At 40.4% G+C, this 24194-nt stretch overlaps 2 long non-coding RNA genes across 3 annotated transcripts in view; one reads left to right on the top strand and one right to left on the bottom strand.

Moving 5' to 3' along the window:
* The first annotated feature begins 5605 nt into the window (after positions 1-5605).
* Positions 5606-24194, top strand: part of LOC147246491 (uncharacterized) — a 63568-nt gene continuing 44979 nt past the window's right edge. The window contains exons 1-3 of one of the 2 annotated variants that reach the window (XR_015109716.1): positions 5606-5939; positions 6041-6088; positions 15052-16730. This is a non-coding gene — a long non-coding RNA (uncharacterized LOC147246491). Of the gene's footprint in view, positions 5940-6040; positions 6089-15051; positions 16731-24194 lie in introns of those variants that run through there. The other variant, XR_015109717.1, reaches the window with a different exon arrangement.
* Positions 11824-23831, bottom strand: LOC147246494 (uncharacterized). Its single transcript, XR_015109718.1, has 3 exons — positions 23726-23831; positions 23501-23655; positions 11824-14541 (listed from the first exon to the last, which is right to left on the bottom strand). It is a non-coding gene; the product is annotated as an uncharacterized LOC147246494 (long non-coding RNA).

The raw sequence follows: 24194 nt of genomic DNA, 5'->3' as shown, positions 1-24194 counted from the left end.
CATGAAAGGAAGACCAAAAGTTTCTGCTGCTGAGGATGAGTTCATCCGAGTCACCAGCCTCAGAAATCGCAAGTTAACAGCACCTCAGATTAGAGCTCAGATAAATGCCACCCAGAGTTCTGGTAGCAGACACACCTCTACATCACCTGTTCAGAGGAGACTGAGCCAATCAGGCCTCTATGGTCCAACAGCAGCTTGGAAACTACTCAGGAAAAGCAACAAGCAGAAGAGATTTGTTTAGGCCAAGAAACACAAGGAAGGGACATCAGACCAGTGGAGATCTTGGCTTTGGTCTTGAGTCCAAGTTTGAGATCTTTGGTTCCACCCACTGTGTATTTGTGCAATGAAGAAAAGGTGAACGGATGGTCTCTCCATGCATGGTTCCCACCGTGAAGCATGGAGGAGGAGGTGTGATGGTGTGGGGGTGCTTTGCTGGTGACACTGTTGGGGATTTATTCAAAGTTGAAGGCGTACTTAACCAAAAATGGCTACCACAGCATCCTGCAGCAACACGCCATCCCATCCGGGTTACATTTAGATGGACCGTCATTGATTTTTCAACAGGACAACGACCCCAAACACACCTCCAGGCTGTGTAAGGGCTATTTGACCAAGAAGGAGGGTGATAGAGTGCTGCACCAGATGACCTGGCCCCCACAGTCACCTGACCGAAACCCAATCCAGGTGGTTTGGGATGAGATGGACCACAGAGTGAAGACAAAAGGGCCAACAAGTGTTCAGCATCTCTGGGAACTCCTTCAAGACTGTTGGAAAAGCATTTCAGGTGACGACCTCATGAAGCTCACTGCGAGAACGCCAAGAGTGAGCAGAACACTAATCAAAGCAAAGGGTGGCTATTTTGAAGAATCTGAAATATAAAACATGCTTTGAGTTATTTTGCAATTTTTGGTTTACTACATGATTCCATATGTGCTCATTCATAGTTTTGATGCCTTCAGTGAGAACCTGCCTGGGATAGGCTCCAGCCTTAACCCCTCCCCTTGACCCTTAACGGATAAGCGGTATAGAAAATAGATGAATGAATGATTTAAATGTAGACAGTCACTTAGCAGTTTTTTGTTTTGAACACAAGAGGGAGCCAGATGACTTGAATTAGACATCAGTTTATGGTTCTGACTTGCAGGTTGAAATGTCTGAATCGCCTGAGTTGTCTGACGCAGAATTTAACAATTACTTCATCGGACTGCTAAAACTCTGTTGCTCTATTCAGCAGAAAACACTAAAGTGAAAATGGAGCAGCACCTTTTGTGACAGGAAGGTAGAGGTGAGGTTGAAACCACCTCAGAAGATCCAGTAAGGGGAGATTGCAGTACTGAGGTTTTGCTGTACAAAATACATCAAACTTTTAACATGTCAAAGGAATATGTTTAATATTTCTACCATTAAGAAAACGGAAGAGTAACTTTCCTCATCTGTACTTCAAGTGTTACATCTACTTCTACAGATTACTCCTGTGATGTAGTAATGCCCGAACTGGAAAGAGGTGTGTATTTGTTCCACTTCGACAGTCCCTCGTCAATTCACCGGCTCTGTCTTTATTCTCATCAAATGCACTATGTGTTCAAGATGTGTCTGCAATCAGAAACACTGTAGTATCTTAGATCGAGCATTACTGCATAGTGTGGGGGCAAAAGAAAAGTTTAAAAATGGGATTCATGATTTCTGTTAAGGCTCCAGATAGTTTTATACAGCACCTGAATACAAAAAAAATGGAAGTGTGCAATAAAGGAAGACAACAGTGTTAAACACTGACATCATTGATTTAATTATTGTTGTTGCATGGTGTCTTCAAAGGTTCGTCTGCTTGCTTTTTGTTGCAAAAAGAAGAAAAGCAGGAGCTTTGCATACATGCATCACCCCCTCCATTTGTTTCTTTCTATCCCAACATGTGCTTAATGGATTACTTCCTGTCCCTGTAATTAAAGGTTTTTTTTTTTTTTTTTGCTGTTGTCGAAGAATTTCTGGAACAGTTGGCTGTAGTAGCTTATCTCCCGGTGCGGAGGCAGTATTAAATCTTGATGTTACACAAGGTGAAGGGGAAGCTTTGAGTCACACAGGACTGGTTGATCGGAAGACAAAGTGTAAACACGTGGGGTTTTTGGGTTGTTTTTTTTTTTCCTGAAAGAGGGTGATTTCAGGGAAACCACTCATTTGTTGTGTCCCTAAAGGCATTGCCTCCTGATCTGTTGGTTTGTCCCGAAATGACACTGTAATAACCCCTGAAATACACGCGCAGCTGAAGAGAGGAGACACGACTCGAATTTTAGTTGAACATGAACAGTCCTGTGCAAAGTTTGAGTCTACATGTCAGTGTCGACTGTCTGCTGAATTTCGTGATGCACATCTTGGATCAGAATATTCCAATTCAAGAAGTTATGCTACCCTGGAGTTGCAAACAATCCCAACCGTGCTGAGAAAAGTCATTTTGTTTTGATTTTGCATGCAACGTGATACTTTTAGCCCCTTCTCGCATCCTCCAAATTTATATATCCAAGCAGCGCAATCCCACATCTCCCGAATTTGTGCAACTTTTTGTATATCTTTGTTGACCTTTGTGAAGCCTTAAACTTCCTTCTGTGTTCCTACACAAATTCACCCCAATTCTCATAATTGCGACTAAAATAAACAATCCACTCATGCCACATTATACTTGCTACTTGGGATTTTTGTTTTATCTAACACATGTACAGACCTTATTGTATCTTATTGTATTACCGTGTTCATGTCGGCTGTGTGACAACAGGGTTTCTCTTCAGCAGCCTGGTTGGGGGAATCCAACCTGGTAGTGCAGCTGCCAATCTGCTCTACGTGGGAGGCATTAATGTGCTGTGACCTCAGAGTCGAACGATTATCAAAGCAATTTCAACCTCGCCATCCTCCTCGTATGACCTGAACTAAACCTGCAGCCAGCGTGTGACTCTGATATCTTCAAGTGTCTTTTTTTTTTGGGGGGGGGGGGGGGGGGGCGACATGCGTTTAAGCCGGACTTTTCTTGTTTTGTTTTTTTCCCTCATGACCTCTGACATCACATAGTTGGATCTCCCTTGAAGAGCCGGAAGGAGGAATGAGGATGAGGGATGTTTGAGTCGGTATGACAATTTGGCAGCGTGTAATACCTACAAGGAATGATCCGACAAATGATTGTTTGGATATATCTGGTGAAATTGGACTTCCTTCTGTGGCATTCGCTAGATTTACCATTTAGGAGCATTCATTAATGCACAAATTTATTCCTCCCAGGATGTTTAGACATAAAGGCCTCTCTGGATTTGGTTAGAATTGTTACTCTTTTTTTTTTAAAAAGTTTCGGAAAAAAATTGCTCTTTTGTCTCTGCAATGTCTTCTTCAACTGTTGCTAACTTTCTTTTTAAGTGTCTGCTTGCCTGTTATGAAGTATAATAATCGGTTTCTCACCTGAAAACATTCTGCGATGGCCTACCCAGACAAAAAAAATGAAGACAGAATAAAGAGCCAACAGAGCGTATTTCATCATAATGAGCCGGAAAGCTAGACGCGCACCAAAATTACATCTAATCTGCCATTAACTGCTTTAATGTGAGAAATAAAGTCGATGACACAATTAATTCTTCCTGATCCAGGTCAGAACCCGGCCTGCACTCTCAAATCCCAGAGCATCTCCTCGGGCTTGTAGCGCATGCTGTTGCCAAGCTGCCCTCACCTGCCCTACCTGACTCACCGGTGGCTCCCAGCCAAGACTGACAGACTGCTGGTAGGGAAACGAGCCACCATCTGGAATATCACAGGGTGCCAGTAACGGCCAGCATGACCAGTCCGCCGACTAAATGTCGCATCCCCCCTTGGTATTCTATACAAATCAGTATACTGTGACAGTCTGTCCAGGAGGACATAAAGGCATTAGCCTGCTGCAAAATGGCTTTGGCAACCTCTCAGACATGATAAAAGAGCAAATAAAAATTAATCTTCATCATCATTACTATTACAGTGGACATGATCGATCAGAGCTACAGTCTTTCAGCTGCTGTTTGCTATTTTTCTTGATGAAATATTCTTCGATGATTTATTGTCCCCCATTTAAATAATCCAGACAGCCAGAATTCATGGCCACGTCGGCTGAATCCATTTAATTTCTTTTTTTTTTTCTTTTTTAAGTGTATGACATTTAGCACCCACCTGACTGGGATGTGCATGTTATTTTCTCTAGATTATATGCAGTAACCTTCCAATTCCATGTGCATTTTTGAGGGAGGATTGTGTGTTGAAGAGGTTAAAAAATGTAAGCTTAACTACAATTACACGTGTTATTTGGATTATTCGAGTGTGGCGAGTTTCTCAAGGACAAGTTTTAGCCCGAAGATTAGGCGGTAAAAGAAGAGGTGTAAAATGTAAAAGGAAGACAAGTACTGCAATATCTAACAAAAAAGAACATAATTAATGGCTAAAAATGGATTAATAATCAGATTTCTCTCTAATACTACATTTTAATGGATTTTTTTGTGGGTATTACTTTTTATTTTGCATAATGTTATAATATTCTCATGCCTGTACATGTGCATGCACTTAAATGTACATAAATCCTGACTGCCAGTTCATGGCTACATGCTGTTGTGATCTACGGATGAATTAAATGTGTAAGGAGCTCTTGTTGAAATTGAAGGCGTTCATTAAAAAGGGATCATAAACGGTCATTTGACAACTTTTAACTGCCCAGGCGTATGCTCTTATATCCCGGAGAGACATAATAGGGTTATAGTGAGTTACGACTGAAACTACAGCAGCTAATTATTCATTTTACTCCTTACACGTGTATTTTTCCAGCTGTGACATGTCAAAAATATCCTCTAAAAACACACTGGGTTTACTCCTGGCCCTGGTTCAGCCCCCTCCATTTTAATGTGGGTACAAAACTTTTGTTATCATTTATATTGATTATTTCTATGAATTTGTCTTCATTTCTGACAGGAAGCATAAAAAAAACAAGATCTTGTTTCCTGAGAGAATTAGATTAATTGTAGCTTTTTACCTCACAATCCCCCCCTGTAGGTTATAGCTAAAAAACTAAGCACCTGAGTGTTCACCTCAACAATTAATTGGACACACACACACACACACACACACACACACACACACACACACACACACACACTCAGCCAAAGCCATGGCCATCTGTTGAGCAGTTTGGGGTCCTTATGGGTGCAGGGCAAGAATATTTTATGTTACTGGCATGGGTTAAGTCTTATTTTACACTCTCCACCATTAGTAACTGAAGGCAAGCATTACCAAAATACAGTATATTTTCACTATGGGAATCCCTTTTTTTAGGTTCGGGTTTAGGTTTGTTTGTTTGTTTGTTAGCAGGATGTCTAAAAGTATCTAATGGAATGATTTAGATTAAATTTAGTGGAACGATACTCCTTTGTAACCAATAAATAATGGCAAATTATTACATCTCGAAAGAGAGTTCCTATTTGAGCCGGCGCAGGTTTTCGACCACTGATTTATCATTTCAGGAAACTCACGGACCAATGGGATGCGAGGAAAACCTTTTCACGTGACGCCATTTGACCAATTAAACTTATCCATTCGACTACGGAGCCAAAATCAACCGGAGGTGAGGCGTGAACAAACGAGAAAAACAAAAAACCAATTAAAAAAACAGAGCTTCTCATCAAGAATGGACAGACGCGAATATGTTCATTTCATTAGCGGCCTGCTTAGAATGATTGCATATATCCTTAGACAGTTGAAAGCCCCACTGACATAAACACTAATTTATGAACCATCATACTCTCTCAAGACTAAGCGAGGGGCAAGAAAACAACCGCAGTGCTGCCACACTTTCATGTCGGACCAGAACCGGTGATGACACCAACCCTGGACCAGCAGAACACCTGCTGTAATGCCACTGGTGAAGCCGCTGAGACATTGAGGTGAAAGAGGTGGGACACAAGCAGAATAATAAATAAACTTGTTTATTCAGGAAAAATACCGGTATATAGAGACGAACCATTTACCTCACGTGGGGAATTTCTCTTTTTAGACACACGCTTGCTGCACTTTCCAGGACGCAAGATGGCTCCTGCTTTAGGTAAGGCGCTGCCTCTTCTCATCTCCCCTGGGAAAAACTGTGTGTGTGTGTGTGTGTGTGTGTGTGTGTGTGTGTGCGCGCGCGCGCTCTGTGTATCTGTACGTGCGAGCGCCGGGTGCGCTAGTGTGTGTGGATTGGAGACAGGCGCTCGAGAGGCAGAGCGTTGATGATTATGACCGCGGTGTGTGTGTGTGTGTGTGTGTGTGTGTGCATGCTTGCTGGGAGAAACGCCTAACTCATCAGTACCCAAAGTCTTCATGGGGACCAAAGACTGGTCTTAATGCTGCACAACCTAACTCTGAGTTCTTAGTTAAAGTTAGAGTTAAAATCTGAATTGAGGTTAGGTTTAGGTTAGGATTAGGATTAGGGTTTGGGTTAGGCTGCCCATATGAATGGAAGCCAAAGGAATGTCCTAATAAGGATAGATGCACAAACCAATGTGCGTGCGTGTGTGCGTGCTCACATTGTATTCAGTGCGTGTGGGCTGGTGCTAAATGTAGTTCACTAATGAGCATTGGTGAAGTTGGAGTCATCTTGTTACTGTATCAGCCTGTTTGCTTGCTCTGGTGCCTGGTGCCTGGTGTGGTGCAGTGGTCCAACACTGGTGGGTCACCCTCCTCCCAACTCAAATGTCAACCTCCTCTGATGATTATAAGAAATTAGTGACTAAGTTTCGGAAGCCGTCAGGATCCAATTGTGGATCCTGACCACATTTTTGTGCTCATTGGCAGGATATAGAGTAGCTATTAGTTGTATCTTTCTGGAGTTGTCATAGACAGATTTCAGTCCAGTGAGTTCATGTGGACTGATGGAATGGTTGAACATGGAAAGAACTTTTCAGCTTCTGGATCAGTGGTCTTGGAAGACCTGTTTTTCACTCTTATGAAGAACAGTTTTTGACTAGATTTGAATGATTCTGTGTTCCTCTTCTGTATCTACTATTGCCTCCTTGGTGATCTCTTCTCTAACCCGAACCCTGTGATTTCACTGTATTTCCATGTATATATCATTGTTTGAAATTGAAAAAATTAATTTGAATCTTAAAGTGCTGTGACTATATGATGGTATCTATCTACCTATCTAGCTATATATGAGATGTCAACCACTAGGTCTGTCTGTAATGCTCTGGAGAACCCAAACATTGGTTTCTTGCCATATTAATGTGAAGAAGCAAGATTACAAGCGTGGTGCTCAGGTGACTTTTGAGATTAATTACTGGGAACCTGGAGTGATTAAATTTATGAACTCTGAAGATAAGTTGAGGATTAAAATGGTGCCCTGATCCTTTTTCTTTTGGTAGCCTGGGCTTGGCTAATATCACCGTCATCTCATGTGTATTCATAACATTCAGAGGTCAGTGCATGAAAATATTTGTTTTGACATCTAAGAAGAGTTATTACTTGAACTTTCTCCCGTGGATAAGCAAGTTTTCAGTCAACATTTACACCTGAAACATGCTAGAGATGTGCACAATGCCTTTCACCTGCTGGGTTTTTAACCAGCTGAATATGCTTCTTTTGTTTCAGTCATTTATGTGTGTTATATTTAGACCTGCCGCAAGTTGTTTTGGTGGAATGGTGGATCTTGGGTTACACAATAAGTTAAAAACATCCACTCTGGAAGTGGAAATATGTTCAGGGGACAGAAAAAAAAAGAACAAATAAACAAGAAGTCTCTCTCTGTCCTGGATTGTCCTCCAGACTCCAGCGAGGAAGTGGGTGAGAAGAGCATGTCCGCAAAGCTGTCACCCGCCTTACACAACACCTCTCATCTCTTGTAGGAGCCTGTGTGTGTGTTTGTGTGTTTGTGTGTGTGTGTGTGTGTTTGTGTATGTGTAGTGGGAGTGCTGAAATGTCAAGTACAAGTGTCCTTTCTACCAAAACCTGGACATACTTACATCGAGACATCCTACAGTTTAATTTAGGCCTCTTCACACAATTAAAAAGAAAAAAAATCCGGCACGTAATCTGCTCCTCCACTGAAAAGCTTGTGCTGCAGCATTGCACGCACCGCAGAAGCCCTCGCACCCTGCAGTGCTATTGTTAGAGGTTTCTAGGTTGAAGTCCTGCCGTGATCCTACAGGGGGAGGTGTTACTCTGCAGGGACAGGCCCCACCATCTCGGGATGGAGGGCAGTTGAGGTGAGCGGCAGAGTAACAGTGACAGCCTAAAACCTCACCACAGCTCCAGCACAGTAATCTAATCAGCTGTGTCAGACGCTCTCTAGGCTCTGATGATCTCTTCATCTCTCCCCCTCTCTCTCTTTTTGAAAATGGAGTCCATCCTCCTTTTCAAGTGACGTGCTTTATCTCATTACCTTGAGTCAGGTATGTTAAAGGTTTAAAAACAGGTGATATGTTTGCTTTTTTTTGTGGTTTAAGTGTATTTTCTTCATGGAGGATTTTAATCTTTGTTGGTGTTGTGGATGAAACTAGCCTTCGCAGGAGGGACTCTGATTGGACGAGAGAACATTCTAAAAACCCTTCATCCTACCTGAGCTGCTGTTATAATAATGCTGTGGTCAGAGTGTCTTTCTCCTTCAAAATTAATATGTACAAAGGCCTGAAAGTGACATGGGGGGGGGGGGGGTAATGCTTATTGGAGGCAAGTTTTCATGGTCAATTTGTAAAGCAACTCTTGATAGCTTGGGAACGCTATGGAAGAGGACGTAGCAAGATTTCTTTGTTTGACACCCCTGCTATTAAATCTTTCTTGATTTAGATTGCATAGCTGCCACTAGCAACATTTTCACAAAATTCTGAAGAGCCCCTGAATATTTTGCACGAATATACTGGAAAAAAAGAACCCATCATATCCGAAAAAAGATAATCACCTCGAATTTCATTAAAAAAGTTAATTAACACTTGAATAAGGGTTGGTTTAGTCCAAAAGTGAAATATGTGTATTAATTCTTTTTTTCACTCTCCCCTATGGTTGCTTTGACCTCATAATTTATAAAGATGAGCAATAGTAATCGACCTTGAGGGGCTGCAGGCTCCCCCTGGACAAGCAGCACATCTATCCATCACCTTTGCCTGATAAAAGCGCTCCTTAGTGGGCCTGGTGCAGCACCACAGGCTCCCTAATGAACCACAACCTTCATCCATTTGCTGCATCTTTTGGATTCCAGAGCAGCTTCTTCGCTTTTTAAGAAGTAGACATGCAGTGCTCTTTCACAAGGTGTGCGATAGTGCCCTCTGCTGTGTGACAGCGGTAACGCCGGTAAATGTAAAATCTTGTTAATGTTGGGGAAAGAGTTAATAAACTCATCCAGGACTGTGAGAGTGAAGTGTCTGCCACTTATCTAAAAACAGTGTCGACTGACAATCACTTATTCAGTGTTTTTATGGAGATAATCGATAACCTCCCACGGATGAGTCTGTGCTCCATTTTCTTTTCATTTCAGTGACCCAAAAGTTCATTGACCTAAATAAAAACTTTTGCGTGATCTCGTTGAACTTTTCCAGCCACTTTTTCCTCTTCATTACCTTCCAGGTAATGGTATGTATTCGTATTAGATTTATATTTAAAGCTTTAATCAAAGGTGGGGACGCTGATGTTACAAAGACTGGAGCTTCTTTATGATTTTAAAGCTTCATCTTTGGTCACAGCCAAAAATAGACATTGTAGTGCGAATAGGAATGATATAATAATAATAATAACAATAATAACAATAACAATAATAGCAATTATAATTATTATATTGAATAAAAAACACAAGAAAAGGCTGAATATCAAACACTTCTTGAGAGAAGAGTAGTACTGTAGTTTCTTGAATAAACCAAAGTAAACTAAATGCAGCCATGCAAACAAGAATCCTCACTAAATAAACAGAGAAACACTTAAGATGATAATTTTAGTTTAATATTTTAATCCATATCCTTTGGTTGGTATTGTCATTGATCAGTCTAGTGGTTGGTGCAGAAGGATTTATCAATGTCCTGGTTTGTTTTTATTTTTCTCTGCTCTAAAAAGACTAAAAACGGTATGTTGGCATGGTTAAAAATCGGCTTTAGAAATGATTTAAGTTTCAGGCTGATATGTCTGTTTCTAACGGTTGTTTTAGGGGAAATCAAATCACCCTCCATCACAAAAATGGGTTTAAAAGGAGGGAGGCTATAAGAGCTGACGGCTAAATTAACAGAAACTTTGCTGCATTTAATTTTTTCTTTGTACACACTGATGGCAGACGGCCTACACGATCTGTCAGCGAATTGCATCACCTTGGCAAGATGTCAAAATCTTCAGAAAGTTGACAGTGGATCAATGGGAGATGATGCAAATGGTGACATGATGGGCAGCTAAATGTGCGGAACACTTCACCAATGGCATTCAGATAATTCTGAAGTCATGATAATGACATGGACTAAAAAGCACAAATTAGAGTAACACACATTACATAAGGGATAAGCAGGATGGATGTATAGACAACATCCTCATTCATAAACAAAGAGAAGGGCTGCACCGTTTGAAAGAAATCTCTAATTAGGATGATTTTGACTGAAATTGTGGTATCATTTGCGATATTAGGAGGAACGTGAATTTTTTACTTCATTCTAGATTTGATGTGAGTCATATATACAGAGGTTAACAGATTGGAACCCCCTCCCCCCCAAAAAAAGCTCTTTAGTATATGATCCACCATCTTAGTTTCCTCTGATTAGTAGTCTTATTGGTAAAAGCGATGCTGAGCATACGTTGATCGTTCTCTCAAACGTTCTAAGCCAGCCTAATATGAAACATACGTACAGTGTCTCAGAAAGTTATGCTAAGTATTTGGTGTATAATCCCACATGTGCAAATTCCTTTTATGTTCAATGCAAAAATTCAATATTTTAAGATAGTTGTGTCAAAGCTGCAATAAAGGTTGGGACACTGTTTTTTTTTAAAACTGTTTTAGATGCCGTTTGAAGCCATCTAAGAAGACTGAAAAACTGACCCATTTGGAGCCATGACAATGAGCCCAAAAAAACAGATCCTTTAAACGTTTGCCGTCTAATGGGCTTCTACCTTCTTTTTTTTAATTTATATTATTTATTATTATTACATTATTTATATTATTTATTTATTTTTGACAGTGTTTCCACCCACGGTGACGAATGCCTTGTATAAAGGGGCTTTGAGAACACCACCGCAAATCTCTTTTCGACCAACCTATCTGAAAATACATCAGGATCATGGAGATCGGTTGAAGATCATTTCATATCTGACAACACAGTAATGAGCTGCAAGCTTTCTCTTTTCCTCTGGTCTGGTTTGGTTAAAAACAACGACCACTCTGCAAACACGTCAGTTTTGATGTATGGTTTGAAACAGTGATGTTTATGCTTTGAAATCAAACATATATTCTAAACAGCTGAGGCGTATATGTACAGTCAAACCTGCATGTTGTATATGTGAGATACTGTCATTGTGGTATTTCCTGTGTATAATCCGTCTGCAGAAGCAGTCCTGTTGTCATGTAGTCAACTGTTCCTCCTCTGAGCAGAGATGATTCTCAGAGGGTGGGAGCTTAGCACAGAAGATTTAGCACATATTGGATGATTTATTCATAAATATTTTGCGTATAAAACTAATTTTAAAAGGAACATATGTCAGGAATTGAAGTGCATGTTCCTTGGATGCAAAATAAACAATACCTAAATCTAAATTAAAAGGAGTTCTTCTAGAGAAATCAGTTACATGAACGACTCTTTTTGTGAGAAGCAAACTCACTCAACCCTGTTGGTGAGGAGTTCAGACATTAAAGCTGTCTGTAATGTTGACCTCAACAGGTCAACAAGAACATTCACACACAGCCAAGACAACCAGAACTTCACTATTTGCTTTGAAGGATCACTCTTGGGCAGCTTTTGTCTGCTACACATCCTGATCAGAAGTGGAAAGTCTTCAGCAGTGATTTAAGTTTCCACACTAAAAAAGCAGAAGCAAAAAAACAACAGCAGTGACTGTCACACTCAAATATTGATACAAAAATAAAGAAGGGAACAAAATTCAGATTCAGATGACTTTATTTATCCCCGAGGGGCAATTAAAAAAGTAGGAAAAAAAATGTAGTAAAAAGAGGTGTGTCCTATATTTCCAGTCAGTAGCTGTTGCTGATTTGGAGTCCCTTAGGTCAAATGGCATTGAAGCTATTAAGGCCAAATAAATAAATAATAATTTTACAAAAAAATGACAAATCAAACGATGTCTTTCGTTCTAAAACATTCATAAAAATAAAGGAGGCAATGAAATGCTATATAAATATATGCTATGTTTGCTATATTTCCTGATTTGATGTCCCAGTGTCTTCAATTTGCAGTACGTAAAGAATGCGTGTAAAAAAAAAAACCCAAAACATTTGAATTGTATTCAAATACAGGAGGCATTAAATGCAATAAAAAGAGACTATTTTTTTATATTTCTAGGCTAGTACTAATTTCTGATTTAGATTAACCAGGAATGGAAGTTATTGGCTGAATTTTGCAGTATGTGTGAAAAAAATGTATGAATATTATTGTTATACATTCATTCAAAATACAGAGGGCAATCCAAAGGGGTCTGCTTTATATATCCAGTCTCTCACCTCTATTTTGTTTTGATCTGTAATCCGCAGGTAGCATGACATGGAAGCTAATGAGAGAAATTAAACACTGAGCATGAACCTCAAAGAACTCCATGGTCCACTGTAGTAATGATACATTATATTTGATCAAGCTATAGATATGCACGTTTCTGTTTATTCAGCAAGAAAAACAGCAACTATTAAGGTAACTAATAGCCAGGATGCTGTCTAACGGACTGACTGGCTATTGTCCGTTATGTTAGTGATTCACACTGAGAACAGTGACCGCATCAATGCCTTTTATCAGGAGGAAAACTATCTTTGTGTGAGCCACTGCCATTGACGTCAGCGACTCCAATCTCATCCCTATTACATGATGGGAAAAGTTATCTGCAAACGTTTAATGTAATGACAAAAAAACCCCCCAAAAAAACCCAAAGTATTTTTTTGATAGAATAGATTTTTCCAAACATAAAATTTCTATTACTCAGAACATTTTCTGTTGATGATGTAGCAAGGGAGAAAATGTTCAAGTAAAAACAGATATCTGACATGCACTTCTCCCAAATGCAAACAGTTTTTTTTTTTCCTCGCTCCCCCCCTCAATTTATCTGATCTTTCCACTTGTATGTATATGTTTGAGTTCATGCATGTGTTCTGCACCGGCCCCCTGCCACACACACACTTTCCAATCGAAGACAAAAGCACGCAAGAACACTTGTGGTCAAACCTGTTTCATCTAAAAAGGCGTACAAGTTGCAACAGCTGAAGATACAGTATGTGCTTTATGGATATTAATGTGGGAGACCATAGGCTTGAGCTTTAGAGAGAAGGGCGGATTTTGATTTCCCAGTCACGACAAATATATTGCAAATGTAAATTGAGGCATTAGAGTTAAACTAAAAGGCAGTCAGCCACATAGACATCCTTCTACAATCTGCCTTTTCTCCTTAAACATGAGGATGCGGGCTGATTTGTGACTTTTCATTTGGTCTAAATTGTTACATTTCATTTTAGGAGTATCCTGAAGATTTGATGCAAATGACAGCAAGGCTGAAGAAGATCATCAACTTTTTTGTTTTGTTTTGTTTCTAGGTTTGATTAGGATTCTTTGAGCAAAAGCTTTCTGGGACGGTACAGATGCACCCATACGAAAACACATTCTTCACTGACTTTGGCAATGAACTCCCACGTGCCTTATAACAGAGTTTCAGTGTTTATATGTTGAAGTCTTTGCTTAATGCAAACAGGAATGTTCATTAGCTGTTTTGTCTACTTAAATATGACTGGCTGTTTACACTGGCAACCTACTCAGAAAAAAAAAGAGATTCTATCTACATAACAGACAAACAGAACTTATGGATGATAAGGGGCTGCAAGAATTCTTGAGACATCTACAGCATGACATCTAAGTTCTTTGTACACATTTTGCAATAACTTATCATTATTGTTGATACCTTCTGTATAAGTTGACAAATTAGCTATGGACATAACATTTTGGCCTTTAAAAAAACAAACCATGTGATTCTGTTCTTTCTGTGTGCATGAAAATTTGGTGATAGTTGCAATACACTGTAGAACATTAGAGGAAGTGACCCACATCTACAAGTGTTGACGAGGGAGGGTAAGCTCAGCTCTTTGCAAATTGGACTCCAAAGTTGGGAATAGTGATCTGTTGCCTCTGTGCGACTTGGAGTTTGAGTTCACTGCACTCAAATATGCAACAGAGCCATAAGCTGCTTCTCATGTATTATAGATAACATGCAATCCTCTGATCAGTGAGGGATTTTGGTCTTCGGTGGCTCCATAACACACTGGGAATTTGATGTCAGTCAAATGTGGATGTCCGAGGTCTCAGAAAAGCATTGGGAATGGTAATCCCACTGCCGCTCTTTGCACCACGGTTTCTGGAAAGAAGAAGATGAAGTCTTTATTTTGATTGTGCGTAAATACAACAAAATTCATCCTCGCCAACCAAGCTGCTTATGGAGCAGTTAGCAACTTGTTTCTATCAGTGAGTTGGTCATTAGCACTGACAAGCATTATGGAGAGCGAGCACTCGCAGAAAACCCAAGCAAAATGCAAACTTCACACAGACAGCCCAGGAATTTGACACGGCTGGCGTTTTGGACAATGAATCCCATACTAATACAATACCTGTGTCTGGTATTCCACAGTTCATAGTAAACCTAATGCCCCTTCCTATTGGTCAGCTGCGTTCTCTGAATGTTTGGGTTGATGCTGAACCACTGGATGGAAGTTAATAATCCATTGTTGCATCCAGAGGAGAGCAAGGAAGTCTTGGTCAGGAGAAGTCCGGCCTGCTCTTTGTACACATTTGTCCACATGAAAGAAATGTAAGGCAGACCTAAAGACATCATCTGACCTATTTGGTTTTGTGTCGTACCCAATGACAGAACTTGCCACTCATGGACCTCAACTGGTTCTTCCCTTCACGTTATACATCACACAGAAGAGGGGTCTGTGCTCAGCCAGGATCCTGACCTGGTGGACCATGGCAGGAAGATGCTAATGAAAGTACAACTGGACATCCATCAAGGAAGGAACTGCATGGTCATCTATAACTTGGTGTTGGGATGAATATTTCAACACAATGGGATGTTCTGTAATGTGTTCCATAAGATGATGGATTGGTACTTATGACGTTGCATCTATAGCTGTTCAAGAATCAGACCTCTGAACTGATATCTGGAGAGGAGTAACCCAAGCTTGCAATCTGAGCATGGTGAGTTCAAGGCACATTTGTGGTCCTTGCGAAGCTGCAATGCTGAGCTCAAAAGTGTTGATGAACAGCTGTTTGGCCAGTCTGTGTGGCATGGTTTGCCTTACATTTGGCCTTTATGTGCCAGTTGGCTGGAAGAGAGCAGAGACATTTGGGTGTACGTGGGTGAAGGACTGAAGTTCTAATAACTTGTGGGATTGTTTTTCTCACAGTTGACAAAAGGGGGAGATTGGGATGCATGCAAAGCCCAGGAGATTGATCCGTGCAGTCAGGGTTTATTGAAGCTGATGAACGCTGGAGTGACCCACTTTCCATCCTGCACTGTTTTTGTAGATCCAAGAGACCCTTAAGTTGTTCCATTTCAAGTCTCCCATATCCATTCTGATAGTTTCTCCCTTTGTTATGTCTAAGCAGTGGTGTCAGCGGTTTGAGAGAAGGCACAAGTTGTTCTCTGAAGGTGCACAGTCCTGATCATCAGGCGGCTCAGAGGGTTGACGAATAGCAGAAAAAGCAGGCAAAGGCAAGCTTCAGGACAATGCCCGACAGTCCGGCCGATGTCAGGGTGGTTTATGAGCACATGCTGGCCATTTGTGTGGTTGTTCTCTATCCAATAAATCGATCTGCTCCAGCTCGAAGGTGGTGAAAAATATCTGCTGTAAATGTATTTCAAACCAAGCTTACAACTCATATATACAATTTAAACTTGGATGAATGAAGCATCCATTCAGGCCAGCCAGCTTCTGTGTTGAATTTACCACTGGCTACTTATATGGATTTTCTGGCCCCTCTTATCCAGGCAGCAGTATGTCAGGTGGAGGAAAGAGAGGGGGAATTTTCCTCTGTGACACGGCAGTAATTCTAGTTGCACATGCTTTACAATTTGTAAGATATTTGGATTTGGAGTCCATTTCCTGCTATGTATGTTTTGTCTGTTGGGGCCAGTAAATTGTTCACAGATACACATGTTTACTAAAGATTAAATCCCCCTGACCTTGGCAACTAATGCAACTGCAAACTCTTAAGGTGCAACACATTGACACACAGAAGGGAGCATTTAATCAATATCATCTAACAGAGTTGAATGAAGTGGGCATCATCCATAGCCAGATTTTTTTTTCAGAGTTGTTCTTCATCAAACCATGCTTTAAAGTGCATTTGAAACCTAATGTGCTCTTTCTTTAAAAAAAAAAAAAAAAAACTGTTTGTATCAAAGCTTAAAAAGGCCCAAATGGAACCAGCTTTCAGAAGCCATTCCCAGATGTTTTGTTTTGTGGAAATCATTACTGGAAAGTTTTTGAGTTGACAAATCACTTTATTAGCTATTCAATTGTTTTTCTCTGATTTGAAAGGCTCCAACACAGTAAAGTGATGTCATTTCCTGAACTTAACTGTCAATTTTACTCAGTCTGCCTTTTACTGCTTGGCCATTATATCTACATGACTGATTACATCTAGGCATCAGTGCCAATGAATCAGTACTGTTTTCTTTATATTCATGACATAAGGCTACAAATGACTGTCACAACCAGGATATGGTGTAGTGCATCCAAAATTAATAATGTTGTTCAAAGTCTTGATTGCCTGAGAAATCTAATGCAATACATAATGTACTGGAAGGTGCGTTGTACTTCAGAATTCATTAAGTTTGCAGCCTCTCAGTGCAATGGAGCCATCAGAACAACAGCAGGGGTATTGAACAGATATTCACTCTAATTATAAATCAACCTCTTGCCACTCAGCCTGCTCAGATCTCTCCCCCTCTCTCTCTCTCCCTCTCTCTCTCTCTCTCTCTCTCTGTCTCTCGCCCACGTGTACCCGCAGCCAAATACTTTGGTTCATCCAAGGTAAATCTGCGCTGGGTAAATAATCACCATTGGGAATGAAGTTTAGGCAAGGATTCTGAAAAGTTCTGTCTACATCAACATGTGCAACAACTTTCTTTCAGTCTGCATTATATTATATGAAAGGAGGCTGAATTGTCGTAACCCATCAGGAACCGTAAAATGCAAGACTTGAGAAACACTGCCATGATACCAAACTGTTGGATCACAAAAAAAAGTGACACAAAGCCTAATGGTGGAGCCAGATCAGACTCTCTCTCAGACATGCCAGGGTATATACCTTGATGCAGGAGAAGACTTTTCACTCACCGACCCACTTGTTATAATCAACCATTTTTAGTCTTAATATTACTATATTATATTGCTATATTCATATCCTCACTGTGCAGCTGAGGCTTCCATATTTATGCACAATGTGCCTAAAACATTACGGGTCATAGGTTAACCCCTGTCTACAGCCTGTCTGTACAGGGATCTATATAATCAAGCCAGGATTTCCACTTTGTTCCAGTAAAGCTTTACCATTGACTCATTTTAATTTTCATCCGCTGCTGTTGTGGAGGAATTAACAGGGCACTGTGTCATGTTCTTAAGTGATTTCTACTAATGTATTGTGACGCCTGGTATTCTGACCTCTGACACATCCGTAAGCAGGTCACTATACCACAGTGATGTAATCTGCTAACATCTCGAGTAAATCTGCACTTAGTTACATCAGCTGCGCAATAACATCAGGTTCTTATTTTGAATCCAAAAAAAAAAAAAAAGAGTACAGCAGTGCTTAAAAAGATCTCATTCACATCTTGTAATTGTTACGGACTGCATTTGCCTGATATGTATTTGTTAGAGTAAAAAAGTAAGAAGACATGCTCTCTACTTAAACTAAATCAAGACTATTCTTTTTAAAAAGCGTAATGTAACATTTCCAATTTAATATGTTCAGAAGAATGATTCAAAGTGTGTTATATGTTCTGTTGAGTTGTAAACTTTTATTAATCCCACGTTTCCTGCAGTGTTCAAACCCAGAGAAACTTTTTCAAGGTGATGGGGTATTTTGCAACCAGAGGGGCATCAAGAGGAGATTGCGAAACCCCAGTGAGGAAAGTTGTGTCAGGACAATCAGTTTCCTCCCTCAAATGAATGGAATGTGACCCCCTAACTATTAAAAGACTTATCCTCGTATAACTTTTACAAATTTGAAAAATGTATGCCAAACTTTCTCATTTTTAATAGGATAGGTAGCCTTGTTCCTTCCAGCAGGAGGACTTTAAACTAGCCTTTTGGCTATGATTGGTTTCGTTTACATTTTATGATGAAATACTTATGTAAATTGCCCATATTGGAAAAAATTAAAAAACAAAATTGTTCATCTGTCACTGCTTAGTTGCCATAATTCAGCATTTTATCTGCCACACAACATAATCCTCCCACTTTAATGCCATACCATCTTGAAATCCAGTCGAAACATAATTTCTTGATTTGACGATACCAAACCTTTGGCCAAAGTCAGAATGTATTTCTAATCTGACCTAAGTGTTTTTTTTTTTCTGCATAAAATAACCAGACCTTAACCAACTATATTCATAACATGTCATAAAACTATTCTTTTCCAAAAGTGAATATTTGAACTCGTTCAAATTGCAATAAAATATCAAAAGAAGAAGAGTTCCTGAATAAAAAAAATTCACCAAGATTATAATTAACTCTCCACTTTCATGGTTTCTGTGGTGCTTGCATTAATTTGACCATGGTTCCATCACAAAGTAATGCGGCGTGGTCGTGTCGCGTATACCTGTGAGATCAGGACGTACGCCCTGACTCCTGCGCAATATTGTGCCCCCCCACTGACTTTGTTGATGCATTATCTTGCTCAGATCCAATCAAATTGCAACTTTAAGGCGAACAGGATCAGAGGGAAGTGACAGAAGGAGTCCTTCACTCTTTTATCAATGACCCATCGTTACACCATATGTGGATGTTACGTAAGCCAGTCACACTACGATTAAGCCTGTGTAACCTAATATGAGCCTTGAAACTAGTGATCTAGTAAACAAAGTTGACTAAACAATGAAGTCCAAAACCAAACTGCCAACACCAAACAAACCGATGGTGAATGTTATGAAACCTGTGTAATATTTCTTTCAGCAAACCCTTAAATAGTTGAGGCTATCTCAGCTTGCATGTATGGATGCTGTAACCTTCCCCTTTGCCTTTACGGTTATCCAAACCACACCCTGAGGTGAAATGAGTCCAGAGGAGTGTGGGGAGCCCTGCATTGTGGTGGCTGAGCTTAGGAAGGATTTAAACACTACTACTTAGCGGCTCTTAACCTCACTGACCCTTCTGGGACTAACACAAATCCTGTTGTGCTAGAGAATTACATTAAGCCCTTGCTTTGAAACCAGGCCCTAGTAAGCACATGGACTGGAGTGGTTTCATCTCCCTGCTCGCTAACAGGTTAGCCATGAGCTTTGCGTTTTAATATGATGACTAGCTCACACTGTGATCCCACCTGTGCTGCCGTGGGTGGTTTAAGATTAATTGATGGACAACAAAGTTTTTGCTGACATTAAGAAGACTTCTCAGGTCAACGCTTAATGCCAGTGAGTGAACAACTGACGTTAGAGAAGTATAGATGAATGAGTCCGGCTGATTGTCTTATTGTTTTTTATGTAATTCTCTCGAATATATCTTTAATTCGACTTATAAAAGGCCAGAGGGGTAAACGATGTGTGCGCATGCAAACAAACAAAAAAAAAGGCATGCCTTTTCCCACACATATAAAACAGTATTTATAGATGGGGAATGTGCGATGAGAATGTTCATACCTCATGCATTCTTCACACCATTTTTACACACCATTTTTTTGCATGCTTTATAAGGTGGAAATTAAAAATCAGGCAAGACGGAATTTAAGATAAAACAAACCAATTTCACAGAGCTTGCATTTCTTATCATTTCACCCCCACAAGCCTATTTTACTATAAAAGCTGTTCTCAAACTAAACTGTAAATATTTGAGTGCGCAGTTTCTTTTCAGGCCTCTTATTCCAGACCTACAGTATTTCCTGTCCTCGTACTTTGCTTGTGGGAACTGATGTGCTTTTTTAAGCACATTCAACCCTTTTTTTATGCCCTCTAGGCTTCTTTGTTCCGAACATTTTCCATTCAGTAGTTTTTATGCTGTTTGTCTGCCAAATTAAACATGTTTCCCTTTCTTCACTTCTCAATGTCTCAGTTTCACATTTGGTGAAAGTGTACTTCTTTTTTGCTGGGCTTTCTTTGACTTTTTTGTCCTGGAATCTTATCATGGTTATAGATGAGAGTTGAAATCTTTTTGTGAAGGTTCAAGTTGGGGTGGCAGAAGTGACGTACGTGTACGAGCATTTAGAGAGTGACCAGTTTGTTTCGCGATAGTTTGGCGTGAACGTTCTTTATCTAAGGTCTGTCTCGACAAGATGTCAGGGTCGTGCATCCAGACTCCGGTAGGCGGAGCTGTTTGATACCCGCTTTTTCCTCAAGTCATACAATTCTATCATGAATGTGCAAAGTCGGTACCAAAAAAACAAAACAAAACAAAAAAAACCCTAGGAAGGTTGCAGAGGGCAGTGCTCAGCAGGATATTGACCATTGTTCTTTTACTATTTCTCCAGTCATCATAAATCTAGGTACATAACTCCCTGTTTTGGGAATAGGTTCACCAAAACATCACAAACCAAATCCAAAGGAGGCACCCGGAATGCCACAAACTTGTATTTGAGAATCCAGTGGACAGAGTTTCACCAACATCTGTAAAAGAATCAGCCAGATTGGACAGGACAAAGAATGAAGTGGTGAAAGAAGAAGGGCTCACAGGGTTATGCTTTTCAAGGTTATGTGCTGAATCGATTCTCCGATTCTCCGATGATCACATATCAGGGGAATGTCGGGAAAAAAAATCTAATTCAATTTGAAGACCTCCGTGACAAATGAGATAAATTGATTGAACTGCAATCAGCATTTTTTTTCCTTTTAAATCACACTTGGCTGTATTATCACAGTAGAACTAGTGTTACTGCAGCTGAACTCCAGTGAGTCACTGTGTTGTCAAGCATTCTTCCAGTAAAAGAATCCTTACTAGTCCCAAGCTTCTACTGGAAATGCATCACTTCTCCTATAATGAAGTGAAGCTCTGGCTGATGGAACAGCAAATCACAAAAACATGCCCCCTCTTCCACAAAACCTTGTTGCTGTCTCCTGGCAGTTTCCTCTAGACAGTAAAAACGATTAGTCATGCCTTCGGCAAAAGTTACTGTGGGTAATTCATAAAATTGATTGAAAAGAGCTATGTCAAATCAAATCTGAATGTGAAAGAAAGATGTCCACTCAGCTTTTTTACGAGCAAATGACAGCAAACATCTGTGCAAACCTCTCTGTCGTGCAGGTCTGCGTATTCTTGGCTCATGTTAACGGTCGTAAATGCATTTGCATAGTTCTTTATTCATACGTAACTAAAAACCTTTGAACACGCATTCACACAAGTAATTGCATACTATTGGCAGCCTTGTTGTATTCAAACACACCTCACATTTGAAAACCCAAACATTTTTGTGTGAAAGGCTAATGTGGAAATTAACCATGGATTCTCATTCACAAAAGCTCTGCTGGTTATTTCAAGGGCACGCTGTTGGGCTGATATTCAGATGTTTCTCTTTTGGCAAAGAGAAGCCGTTTTACCCCCTCAGTTCCTCGGAGAGGTCGATACTGTAGGCTGTTGAAAGACGTCTTTGCTGAGTAGTGTATCAAAACCTTGTGAAATAGTTTGCGGTAAAATGCCACACGCAATAGAGAACACAAGCTGGCACTGAGACGAGCAATTTACTCTGTCACTTCGCGCTGCGTTTGATCATTTTTGAGGACTTTATCTAAAATCGTAGAGCTGTTTTACAATCATCTGATAGAAATTAAAAAAATATGAGACCAAAAAAAAAAAAGAAAAAAAAAAAAGCAGACGATCTGAGTGAAGAAAGCAAAGCCAAATATGAGCTAGTTAACAAAGACGCCGGGCCTCACACATACACAGCACGTAGGAGCCCTCACATACGTTCTGCTTCTCATTACGCTTACTTACATGCCTCCCATTATGTCTTGGCCATCTTGCTCCAGGCCTATAGCCTGTTAGCCATTAATGTGTCAACAGAATTACCACGGAGGAGCTTCCATGTCTTAGACGAGGGTTTTCTCTTCCTTTAGCCCCTTTCTTTCGCTCTGATGTGTTACTCCATATACGTGATCCCTCCCTGATCCCTAATGAACCCTAATGATCCCCCTATGGTCCCTACATAATCTTTTTAAACTTTAAGTACATATGTATGTGTACGTATGAAAAAGGAAGAAAAACACCAGTCCTAACAAAAGATTGAATATCCTTGTGGTATATCATGTAATTACGGCAAAATTTCTTCCATGTTAATGATGAGATGCATGCAGTACAGTTAACAATTCAGCTCTCTCTCTCTCTCTCTCTCTCTCTACCCCTCTCTCTCTCTCTCTCTCTCCCCCCTGTCTGCTGCCTTCCAAAATACTGTGGCTAATCTCGAGGCAGTGCGTGTACGAGCCTGTCCTCATGTGAACTTCGGCTGGATGAAACGGCAAATCACAGCTGAGTGCTGCCACTGCGTAGCCTCTCTCTCTCTCTTTCTCTTTCTTTCTCTCTCTCGCGCTCTTTTCTCTCTGTTCAGCATTAGCTCGCTTTGCTCCGTTGCCTCCTGCGTGCCCACAGCATGTCAACAAGCAAGAATCTGAGATGCGACTGTCAAGTTGGACTCATATCAGGTCCGAATATGTGAGCAGAATGTCATTAAGGTTTTAGAACAGGGGAGGCAGAGGCATACAGTCCATCAACACACAGAGATGCACACACACACACACACACACACACACACACACACATACACACACACGCACACAAACACTGGCACACACCCACTGGCACACACCCACGCATACTTGTATAAACAGTAGGCAAAGCTATCCGGTCATCTCGCTCTTAATGAAAACGCCACTGATGACATGGATGTAAAAAAGGGGCTTTATTTCCGTGGTAACCAGTGTAATGGAAGGAGCAGGAAAACCAAAAATACTGCATTGCGTCATAGCATTAAATCCCACTGACTTGTGTTTTGCAAGGCCAGGGCTGTATTGTATCTTTCTACTACTCCTCCTGATTCTCAACAAGAAGGATGATGATCCATAGAAGCCTCATAAGCCACAAGCAACATCAGAATAATCTGGTCCCACTCACCCTCAAGGACAAAAGGCCATATAGTTGCACATCAGAGCACAGGATGTTGACGCTTTTCAGGAGTGATTTGTGTCTCCTCCTGCTGCTGCCCCTGCTCCAGATGTTCTTCATGTATGACATGAGAGGGCAAGGAGAGTGGGTGTCCACCATCTGCCCTTAAAAGAGAGTGTGATTAAAAGAAGATGCTGCATTCATAAAACAGAAATCAGGGCTAAGTAAGATTACCTGCGCATTTAATGCACCCGTGAGCACTCACGTGATTTAACAGATAGAGCACCTGAGACAGATGACAGCAAAACGCCCAAGTTCTCTCCGTGTGTAGTGCCCCATTTGCACTGTATATAAGAAAAGAATCAAAGTGGCAGATAAGTAAGAGGCCTTATTCAAGTCTTTACTCATCGTGGGGTCAGAAATGAGCACTGGAACTTGTTCTATCCAAAAAACATAAACAGTTTTAAAACATGAGCAAGTATCACGTACTCTGCACTTGAACGACAGGTTTCCTGTTCCCCAGTGGGAATACTATTTTTAAATCTCTTTTTTTTTTAATAGAAGACTGTGGATTGGAATCATTGAAATATTTGTGAGTCTGGTTGGATTAAGACTACTTTTACCCACCACACGCAAACCGAAGACTTTTTTTTTTAGACTGGAGTCCCCATACATTGTTATTTTAGTCAAACAAAATGTGAAT

Source organism: Aulostomus chinensis, chromosome 17 (genome assembly GCF_037954235.1).
Source record: "Aulostomus chinensis isolate RoL2024-O1b breed Wild chromosome 17, RoL_Achi_v1.0, whole genome shotgun sequence".
Lineage (NCBI taxonomy): Eukaryota > Metazoa > Chordata > Actinopteri > Syngnathiformes > Aulostomidae > Aulostomus > Aulostomus chinensis.
The sequence above is the reverse complement of the archived record's forward strand: the minus strand, read 5'-3'. Positions and strand labels throughout refer to the sequence as shown.